We start from the raw sequence: 9671 nt of genomic DNA, 5'->3' as shown, positions 1-9671 counted from the left end.
CCGGGCCCTGTCACCGCTTCAAAGAAGTTGTGGATTCAGGATTTTCCTTCTAATTATTTTGGCTCTGAGAGCATCTCTCTTAAAACCCTGTGTTTAATCAAGGCTGTTTTCCGAGCTGAAACTGAAATGCGACCACGGTTAAGAGGATCCTTTTCATCTATCCAATTGGATTAAATTTATTCAAAGTTCCAAACCTTTTTTTTTTTCAAATTCTCAACCATGCGGTGCTGCCGTGCTCTTGTGTTCCTCCCGTCCTCCATCTACTGAGATCAAAACAAACTCTTGTTGTTTACCTATCTTCTGTGAGGATCACTACTTGGCAGCCTTTTGCAAAATTAATCCAGAGTACTCCAAGTATTCAAGTGGCAGGAAGCGAAAAAAGATGGGACAAGTTCACTCAAGAGGAATCAGATTTCTAAAGGCGCAACTGCGCAAACTTTAAACAGGTCAAATCCTGCGAATGTTCCAGCTCTGACTCAGACTAGCTCAGTGTTGCAATCAGAAGGGTGACGGCGCATCACTGATTTATATGATGCTACATTCATGTGTGATGTTAAGTCACCGTCTTACTCCAAGGCCTTTCTTTGACAGCTGTCCTCTGAGGTGCTTGCTGAATAAAGTATCTTCCTACACAGTCACACACACTTTCTGGGATTATACGTCAGATGACAGACTTGTATACCTTCTCTCTCTGTCTCTCTTTATTTATTTTTCCATGTGTTTCATGGAAGCAACACATGTTGACATTACTGAAAGGACATATCTTCAGAAGCATTTTGAGGAATTGTTTGTATTTGCATGAGGCATCCTGAGGGAAAAAAAAAAAAATCATCTGTGCCATTGATTGGCAAGTAAAAAGCAAAGAGGGAGACAATTATGACCGGCAAACAGTTGAGGTTATAAATTTGCATGCACACATTCGAGAGTAAAATTAATTTTAAGCTTTTATCAATTTAATTGGAAGATCTTTTTCCAGAGTGGCTTGATAATGCAACATAAAACTGCTATACATTTTTCTATTCCAATATTATTGGGTGAACAAGTTAAAATTTATTACGTAATTTCAAACTAAGGCTTGTAGGTTTTCTTACAAAAGTAAGCAAAGTAATTTGGATTGTTTCTAAAGAGTTGCTGATCCCAAGATCATCACGTTTAACAACTATCCTTACAGTGATGTGAAAAAGTATTTCTTTTTGGAAAGCTGAGTTCAGTTTTTGAAACCCATTCCAAACCTTACTGCCCAATGATCTAGAAAAAAGAAAGAAAGAAGAAGCACATGATGCAGTTTTCACAAGACACATTTTCTTCCATAAGATTTGGACAATAATAAGCCACTTCGGATTAGATCACCCCATTAGTGCATAGAGTGCATAGACGCTCCTTTTCATAAGCGTGATTTTTATTTTTTGAAGCACCTTTTTTATTGATCTAATGTAACGTTCAAATATTCTGAATTAATTAATTTGTCAGTTAATTATAATATTCAAAAGTAAAATAAATAAAGGCTTCACTCTATAAACATTTAATCTCTGAAATGAGTGATTGAGCTTCTTCACAATATTCTCATTTTTAAGATATATCTGCACATAAGAAATGTTTTTGAACTGGATTTCATTAAGGATTTTATTAGATCAAATGGGAGTAAACATAAATGAGCAAAGCAGCTTTCATTTTAAATTTTCTTGTGCTGTGTTGTTGTGCGTTGAGATCCATAAAACCAAGTTTTGAAGATCATGCAACCTTTTACTTGTACTTTCAAATTGTATGCCGCTATATTATGGTGCATAGCATTGAACTGCAAGTTGAGGGCAATCATGTAATTCAAAAGAAAGACTATTTTACAGAACCCCTGAGAATGAATAAAACTAAAGAAAAGCAGTAACATAGACTCATCCAGTGTTGAATTTTACATGTAGACTGAATTTGGTTCTAACAGACTTTAAAAGCTCCTGTGGTTGAACTGTGATAAACCTGCATCATACCTGACATAAGATGTGCAGAGATGGCCGACAGAGTCAGAGGAAGATGCTCATTTATTAAGGGCCTCTGTTTGGGGCTTTCAATCTGCTCACATGCAGGGTGTGAGTAAAGGTCGTTTTGCTCCTCTTAACACATTAGCATTTAAATAGCATTATATCTTCACAGAGTATCACTGACAGCTCCCACTATTCCCTTGGCTGAGACTCTAACTGGAGTTGAAAACAAAGTTAAAAGATAATAAAGCACTGCACTAGACTGAGGGATCAAAGGCATGCGACCTTCAGACTTGGCAGCGATGGCATACCACCTAACCACGTCGACTTGCAGCTGTTTAAGAGAGGATTTGGATGAAGGTAAGAGTGAGTCCCAGCACTGAAGCAACACACGTGAAACAGTCTTTCAGGTTTTGCGTCAGTGAGGGAATGTGTCAATTCTTTGTTGCCTGGCATCAATCTGTCCAATATCCCCCATTGCTTCAATGGAAAAAGCTAAGATATCTCAAATAATAGAAGACACGAGGTTTATATAATAACTGTGCTTCAGGGATCTCCTATGAAATCCTTCAATGTTAAGAGCTGTGTGAATTCTATGTTTATTTTAGAAACTCAAAAGAAGGAAACTGTGACCTAAAGACTAAAATTAGAATGGTCCTGAGCTATTCAATTGGAGGAGTCAACAAGTGAAGTCTGTCAGCGCCAATCAGTGTCAGCACTGACATATGTCTTTGGGAGATATCCTTGTCATTTGTCCATCCAGGTGACAGCACAGAGCATTTCATGCAGACATGTCAAGTCCGACACATGGGGATGAACTGATATTATAGTGCCTCCGCCGCTAATGTAATTTTTAGCAAACTGGGAGAATCTGTTGTTAGAGGTATTTTTCTCCTAGAGGGGAAAAAAAAACAAAAAACAGATGTTTTCCTGACAGCTGATTGACACGGTGCTGAGACCTGACGACAAAAGATGTCACTGATGCATTTGTCATACGTTTGCATGGCTGCTCTCACTGTGGTCAAAGCTAAACTGTAATCAAGCTTGGATGTGATCCTGTTGCAGTCAGACAGGAGGGAAATTAGCCCCAAAAACGATGTGTTCGGTTATGCTGGTTGATAATATTCTGACTGAATATCCTACTGGGTAACGTTTTCATTTTGTTTTCTCCTGTTTATCTTCTTATGTGCATCAACCGCATATGCTAGGATGATGTAAAGACACTTCACCGTCCTTGCATGCTGGTGGTGGTCAGAGGGTTTCTGTTTTCTGTTAATCAGAAAGATTATGCAGTCAATTGTCTTCAGCTTCCTTTACTTAGATCTTTGTCCTGTTGGTTCCTGCTTCTCCCTTCTTAAATTTTGTTCCATTTCAACACTTTTTAATCGCCAGCCCTCATGCCACTGTTATTTTGCTTCTGTAAACCAAGGAATCAAGCATTTCCTGCTTAAATCTGGATTGTTTCCCCTGTTTGGGTGCTCCATGGATGCACCATTACCTCTTGTGCTTCCTGTTGCATCAAACTGATGCTCATGCACATATTTGAATGTGAGAAACAGGAGAGAGAGAGAGAGAGAGAGCATGTTCCCATTTCCATTCTTGCTTGGCAAACAAACACTACATCCCACAATGTTTCTCACAGTAGATTGTAAGTGTGCCTGAGAGCGTGGAGGGATAGATTAGAGGGAAGAAAGAGCTAGCAGAGGCAAGTAGGTATTGTCTACTGGGATTCTGTAAACAACAGCAACGCTCAAGGGAAGACAGTTGTCTATGTCGCTGCATGTTCAGGGCGAGTCTCTGGTGACAACAGCTTCAGGAAAGGAGCTAAACTTGCAGTTATGAATATTCCTGTCCATCACTTTCTCCACTAATATATTTTAAAATGATTAGGCAATTGACAGTCTGTCGCAAAAGGCCAAAAATGGCTATTTTTCTTCTGCAACACTCAATTTGACTTACGCTGTGGTGAGTTGAATGCCTCCATAAAGTATTTAGCAGCAGAAAGATTACGGTGGCTCGATAAAGAGAAGCCGCTGAGCGTCAGAATACTTATCGTGAGTCAGCTAATGATGCAGCGTGTTATCTGTGCTACGCTCAGCACTCCTCAGCTCCTCTCTCCCTCTGCCAGTCAAAGTGGGGACAGAACAATATGGTGACGAAAAGAAGTAAAACACAGTGTGAGGATCAGCAGTTTTTGTTCTCCTTAGAATGAGAACATTTAAGACTTTGTAATCCCTGAGTCTTTGCGGTCGAAAACATTTAACGCTGATATCTAGTGGTAATTTTATCCCATATAACTTGGAAGTATGGCCTGCTGCTTTCCTATTTCTTATTCAGCCAATAACCTCTTGAACCTAACGCTTTCAAAGCCCTCTTTCCACTCAAGTCAACCACAGAAATAGAAGTCCAACAATGCCACCGGTGCAAGTACGCAAGCCCCAATTAAAACCAAACTGTGCTTGATGGCGGTGGGGTTGCATTTAGTGTAATTGTATATCCAGCAGAGTTATCCATCTATGAATAAATCATGCTGAATGTGAAACTCTGCCACAGGAAAAGCCCCACAAGCATGTGCGAGTGAGAGGAAGAGAGAAGGTCCCGTCTTATGCAACAGCCAGGACTGCATTCCCAGGCAACTTGTTAGAGGATGCCTCAGAACTGCTGTTGCCGTAGCAACGTACTCTGTAGTTCGCATGTTTTACTGTCTTAGTAGCAATTGAGGACTTCAGGGGAAAAGCTGAGATAAACTGAGTCTCTCACATTGCAGCCCATTTAAAAATCCAAATTAAATCTTTGTAAATGTGTATTGAAATAAAAAAATAATTTATTTAAACTCAAATTAAATTTATAATATAGAAATTAATTGCACAAAGAGTGATACATTTCGGGGATTTACCTCTTTGATGTTTAAAATTGTCAGTCTACCTTCCCGCATTTTACAGACTATGCAGTCTGGTTGCGGCTTCTTTTGCATGAAATTCTGCAGCAGTGTGGTTTGACAGGTCAGTTAGGAACAGCCTTTAACTCTGCAAAAGGTTTTGGGACGAACGAGAAACAGTCCACTCCCATTTCTTCTTAAGATGTTGTCTTTGGCAAAGAATTGTCTCAATAAATTGGGCGCAACAGCTTTTGCCCTGGAAAGTGTCTGTGTGGTGGCTCTTTGAAATAACTCTAGCTTTAGTTCATACCCCCAAACTTTAAATGTGCTCTGTGTCACAATCCTATCAGTGGAGCAGTTATTCCTGTGACGGGTGCATTATGTTCAACTACACTTTTTCGTCCCCTAAGCCTTGTATTTATATGGTTGGGTGCAACACACCGAACAATCATCTTCCTCAGTGATTACTTTTTGCACCTCACTCTCCCCTAGAAGTGTGTCAGGTAACATTTTTGTAATAAAATCCTTTATTTATAGTCCTGTTTATCATTACGTTATTTTGTTATCTTATGAAAAATATGTGGCATTCAGGAGTGTAAAATTGCATATAATGATTCAATGAGAATACAAGTGCTGGTTAGATGCTTGCAACTGAACATGTTTGCATATCTCAGTTAAAGTTATTATTCAACTTAATTTAACTTTGGGACAGTGCTGTAAAAACTGTTATTGTAAAACTCTCAAATCCCACTGAGAGTCGTTCCAGCTCATACTTGTTATCCTTGTTCAAATGTGAAGAAGCCTTCTGGATGACAACTAAAATCAACTAGACAACTAGAACCTGCGTGGCTTTCTACCCAAGCACCGAGGATCCAGTTTAGTGATCCTCTGGTTGAAGAGTTTGATTTTAGAACGCTTTATTTATAATCATGTGTTTATGGAATCGTTCTATGCTCATAAAATTTTAGTTAGAATTTTCTGAGAAACAGAATTTTAGACATTCATTAGATGTTAGCCAAAATTTTATATATATATATATATATATATATATATATATATATATATATATATATATATATATATATATATATATATATATATATATAATGTGTAATGAATCTATTTCTAGTTTAAATTTTGCATGAATTTATATCTGCATCCAATTTAAAGGATACTGTTTCATGACAGTAAAGATGCAGTTGCCTTAAAAAGATATCTTATAGCGAAACTGATCTCCAAAGCAATACACCACCCACAGAGTCACCCACACTGCTCAACCTAACAAAGACAAATTAAAAACACTTTCCTTCCTAAAGTTATTTTCCTCTCTGCAGCCCCATAATCAGATGCTGGCGTATGGCGCTAATGATTTATTTGGAGATGGCACTGATAACAACAGTCCAGTTTAAACCATGGCTTATTTCCCTCCAATGTCAGACAGAACATCACAAGCACAAAGTCTAGCGGAGAACTGAAAGATTTTCTGTGATCCTAATCTGAACAAAATCAGATCTGCAAAAATGAGGCATATTAGCAACATTTAAAGGGTAATGCTGATAAGAGTAATTGATTAATTAGCCCGCGAATGATCTTTGTGCAGTTGGGTTCAGTGCACCAAGAAACACAGAAGCACAAGTTGATGTGAATAGAGGAGGCTTGCATGCTACTATGTGGAGTAAAGGTAAAGACATCTGACAGTGAATGGTTATTTACAAGTTAACATCCCTGTTGCATACATATACCAATCTTATTTCCCTGCAGTGAAAAGGAAGAGCAACTTTCTGAAATCTCCTTGCACTAACTTTAAAGCTGCAGATTATTCAGGGGCCCTTGTAGCTTTGCACATTCAGATGTTCAAGTTTTACCCGTTCTTCTTTCGAGAGTAGTCCAAGATCATTGTTCAAACCTCTCAGATTTTGAATACTATTTAAGTCTGGACTTTGACTGGGCCATTCTAGCACACTAATATCTAAACACTGCCATTGTAGGTCTGGCTGCAGCTTTAAAGTTGCTCTCTAGCAGCTTCTAACCTCATCACTTCCAACAAAAGGACTTTCTAGTGTCCCCTGCCTTCCTGTTTACAAACGGCAGAATTGACTTTCTGTGGTTTTCTTTGAACAAGGAATTTGTCTTTCCACTGTACAATAAAGGCCGGGTTTGCAAAGTGCATGACTAATACCTGTACTGTCAATACCACCTTGGCTGTGACTTTTTGCTGTTCTTCTGGGGTTGCTATTGGCCCTGAGAATAAATTATACACAGGTGGCAAAGGTTAGTAGAATAAAATGGGGTGATTTCAAATGCAGGCCACACTTCACAATTTTATACTTGGTGGTGGGCTATCATGTAAAAACCCAATAAAATAATGTTGATGTTTGTGATTCATACTTAATAAAATGTGAGGGTGGGGGAGGGGGATCAAATGATATGAATACTTTTGCAAAACACTATAATTTGCTGGGGCTTGAAAAAAGGTTCACTTTCAGTCACAACTTGGTAAAGCCAGTTCTGCCCAAAATGATAAGCGAGAAATAACTTGGGCAGGCCTAAACTCAATTTTTGCTGTAGTAATTATTGATTCACATCCAAGCATATTTTATTTAATTGCTCAATTAATGCTGTTGCACACTAGATGATGTAGCAGAGATGTTGGTTTAAGACCTCATTCAAGGTAAAAATGTTCTTTAAACAACTTTATTTTCCTCTATTTTGCCAAGTTTCCTGACTTTAGAGGTACTAAGAAAATACAGATTCTTGCATGGTTAATATAGCTAATTAATTTTCTCTGTATGTATAGTTGGTATAATGGAGGGTCTTCTCTCAATGAGATCATAAAGTACCCTGCAGTGTACATCACCTGAGGATACTTGTGGCCTCAAACACATTTATGTCACACGTTTTGGTTTGTGACTGAGCAAATCTTGAACCATAGATATGCTCTCGTGGAGTGCTTGACAAATAGTTGAGTCAAATCTCTCAGGCCCTCACAGGACATCTGGATTTATACTGACATCAAATTGCACAGAGGTGCACTCCGACTTCCAAATTAATTGGTTGCTGTGGGACTTATTTTTGGATATCAGAGAAGTTGTAGTAAACACAAACGTTTAGCGGACTATTCATTTCTCCTGACAAACGATTTGAAACTGTGCAATATTAAATGAAATATTAAATGAGTTCCAGTACCGAAATGGAGCTCATTTCCAGTCTGGAAATCTGTTCCAGTACCAAACATTTACAGTGTAATGTTGTGCATTTGTTTTATTTAATAACCCAGTTAATACTTATGAATCAATATCAGATGAAAAGACTCCTAAACCTAAGGTGTGAATCATACCCTGTCTACACATAACCGTCAGTTTTATGAATAATATTTCTGAATGTGATTTTTTTTCATGTCCATCTGCTCTAAACAGATTATCCACTTCTGCATGTCTCTCATTTTTAAGCACACTTTGCTTTCTCCGTGTACACTACGGTAAATCAGCTTTAATTGTCAATATCAGGGCAAAAGCACTCCTTTGGGCCTACTACCTTCCCCAGGCAGTAACTAAAAACACATGATTCTGGTAACAATTCAATGGAGACAGCTGGGTGATTGAGTCACCAGCTCCAAAATCCATCAGAATGAGCTATAATGTGATGAAAGGAAACATGGAAAACATGGATATCAGCTTCAGGAGTGGATGAGGACTGCTGTTTGACTGGAAGAAACACACAGTAGCAGAGGAAGCACATTGACAGCAGGTGTTCCAACTGATTGATGACAGGCCAGCCTTGTAGACCATTCTCAGCTGATATCCCTACTTCACGCTATTTTTACTCTCACCCCCAGGGGTCTGCTGGCAGCCTCTTCCACTGAATCTTGTCAACAAGCCATTTTTGAGTCTCTGTGAGGTGAGCTGGGGCCATTCATCATGTCAGACTGACTCGCACATGTGTAGTTATGAGTGAGAATCTGTGTGTTGTCAGCTCGAGAATGACAGGCATGCTGAGGGAAAGTGGTTTAGAGACGGGTCACCATTTAGCAACAGCAGCAAAAGGTTTCCTCACAAACATGTATTCTTTACAGTCAATACAGACGGAGGGTCTGCTGGCCTCCTGCAACTTGGTTTCTGTCATACTTACTGGCACTACTCATAAATAAATGGAAAAAAATGGAAAAATGATTAAAAAAAACAAACAATAAAAACCTTTCAGAGATTTCTAGCTCCATCTAGCACTTTATTTTAAATCTGTGATGGTGAGAATTTTGGTAAATATTGTGACGACAATATCAAGTGAAATGCACGCCTATTTTCTTCTATCCTGTCTTTTTCATCTGTGCTTCCACCACTTTGTGACCTTCAAGGATTTTGGACAATGTCACTTGTGTCCGATGTGAGCAACTGTCGTTATGAGACTCTCCCCAACTGGCTAAATGTTACATTAGCATGAAAAATGCAAGTTCATAACACTTGGAATATATTAGCCAACAATTATAGCGGTCCCAATTGTCCTTTGCAATTTAATTATTGTGCACACTGATATTGCGTTGATGTTATTGTTGCGATAAGTTGTGCCTTCATGCATAATGCTATATGTAACAGAAAATTAACCCCATTGTTACACTATTTCATTGTAAAACATGAGAATGGCAGCATCATGCCGTGAAAGAGGTTCTTTTTTTTTTTTTTTTTTTTTAGCTTGGACAAAACACTCTCCATGTAATCTGACTGAAATGTCTGTCTCTAGATGAGGCAATAGCCCAAAAGAATAGCAAATGTGATTATAATAAAAGTTGAACGTATGAAATACTGAATCAAAGCGATTGAATTCAA

Source organism: Poecilia mexicana, unplaced genomic scaffold, assembly GCF_051168715.1.
Source record: "Poecilia mexicana isolate PSO_F unplaced genomic scaffold, ASM5116871v1 scaffold_22, whole genome shotgun sequence".
NCBI lineage: Eukaryota > Metazoa > Chordata > Actinopteri > Cyprinodontiformes > Poeciliidae > Poecilia > Poecilia mexicana.
The sequence above is the reverse complement of the archived record's forward strand: the minus strand, read 5'-3'. Positions refer to the sequence as shown.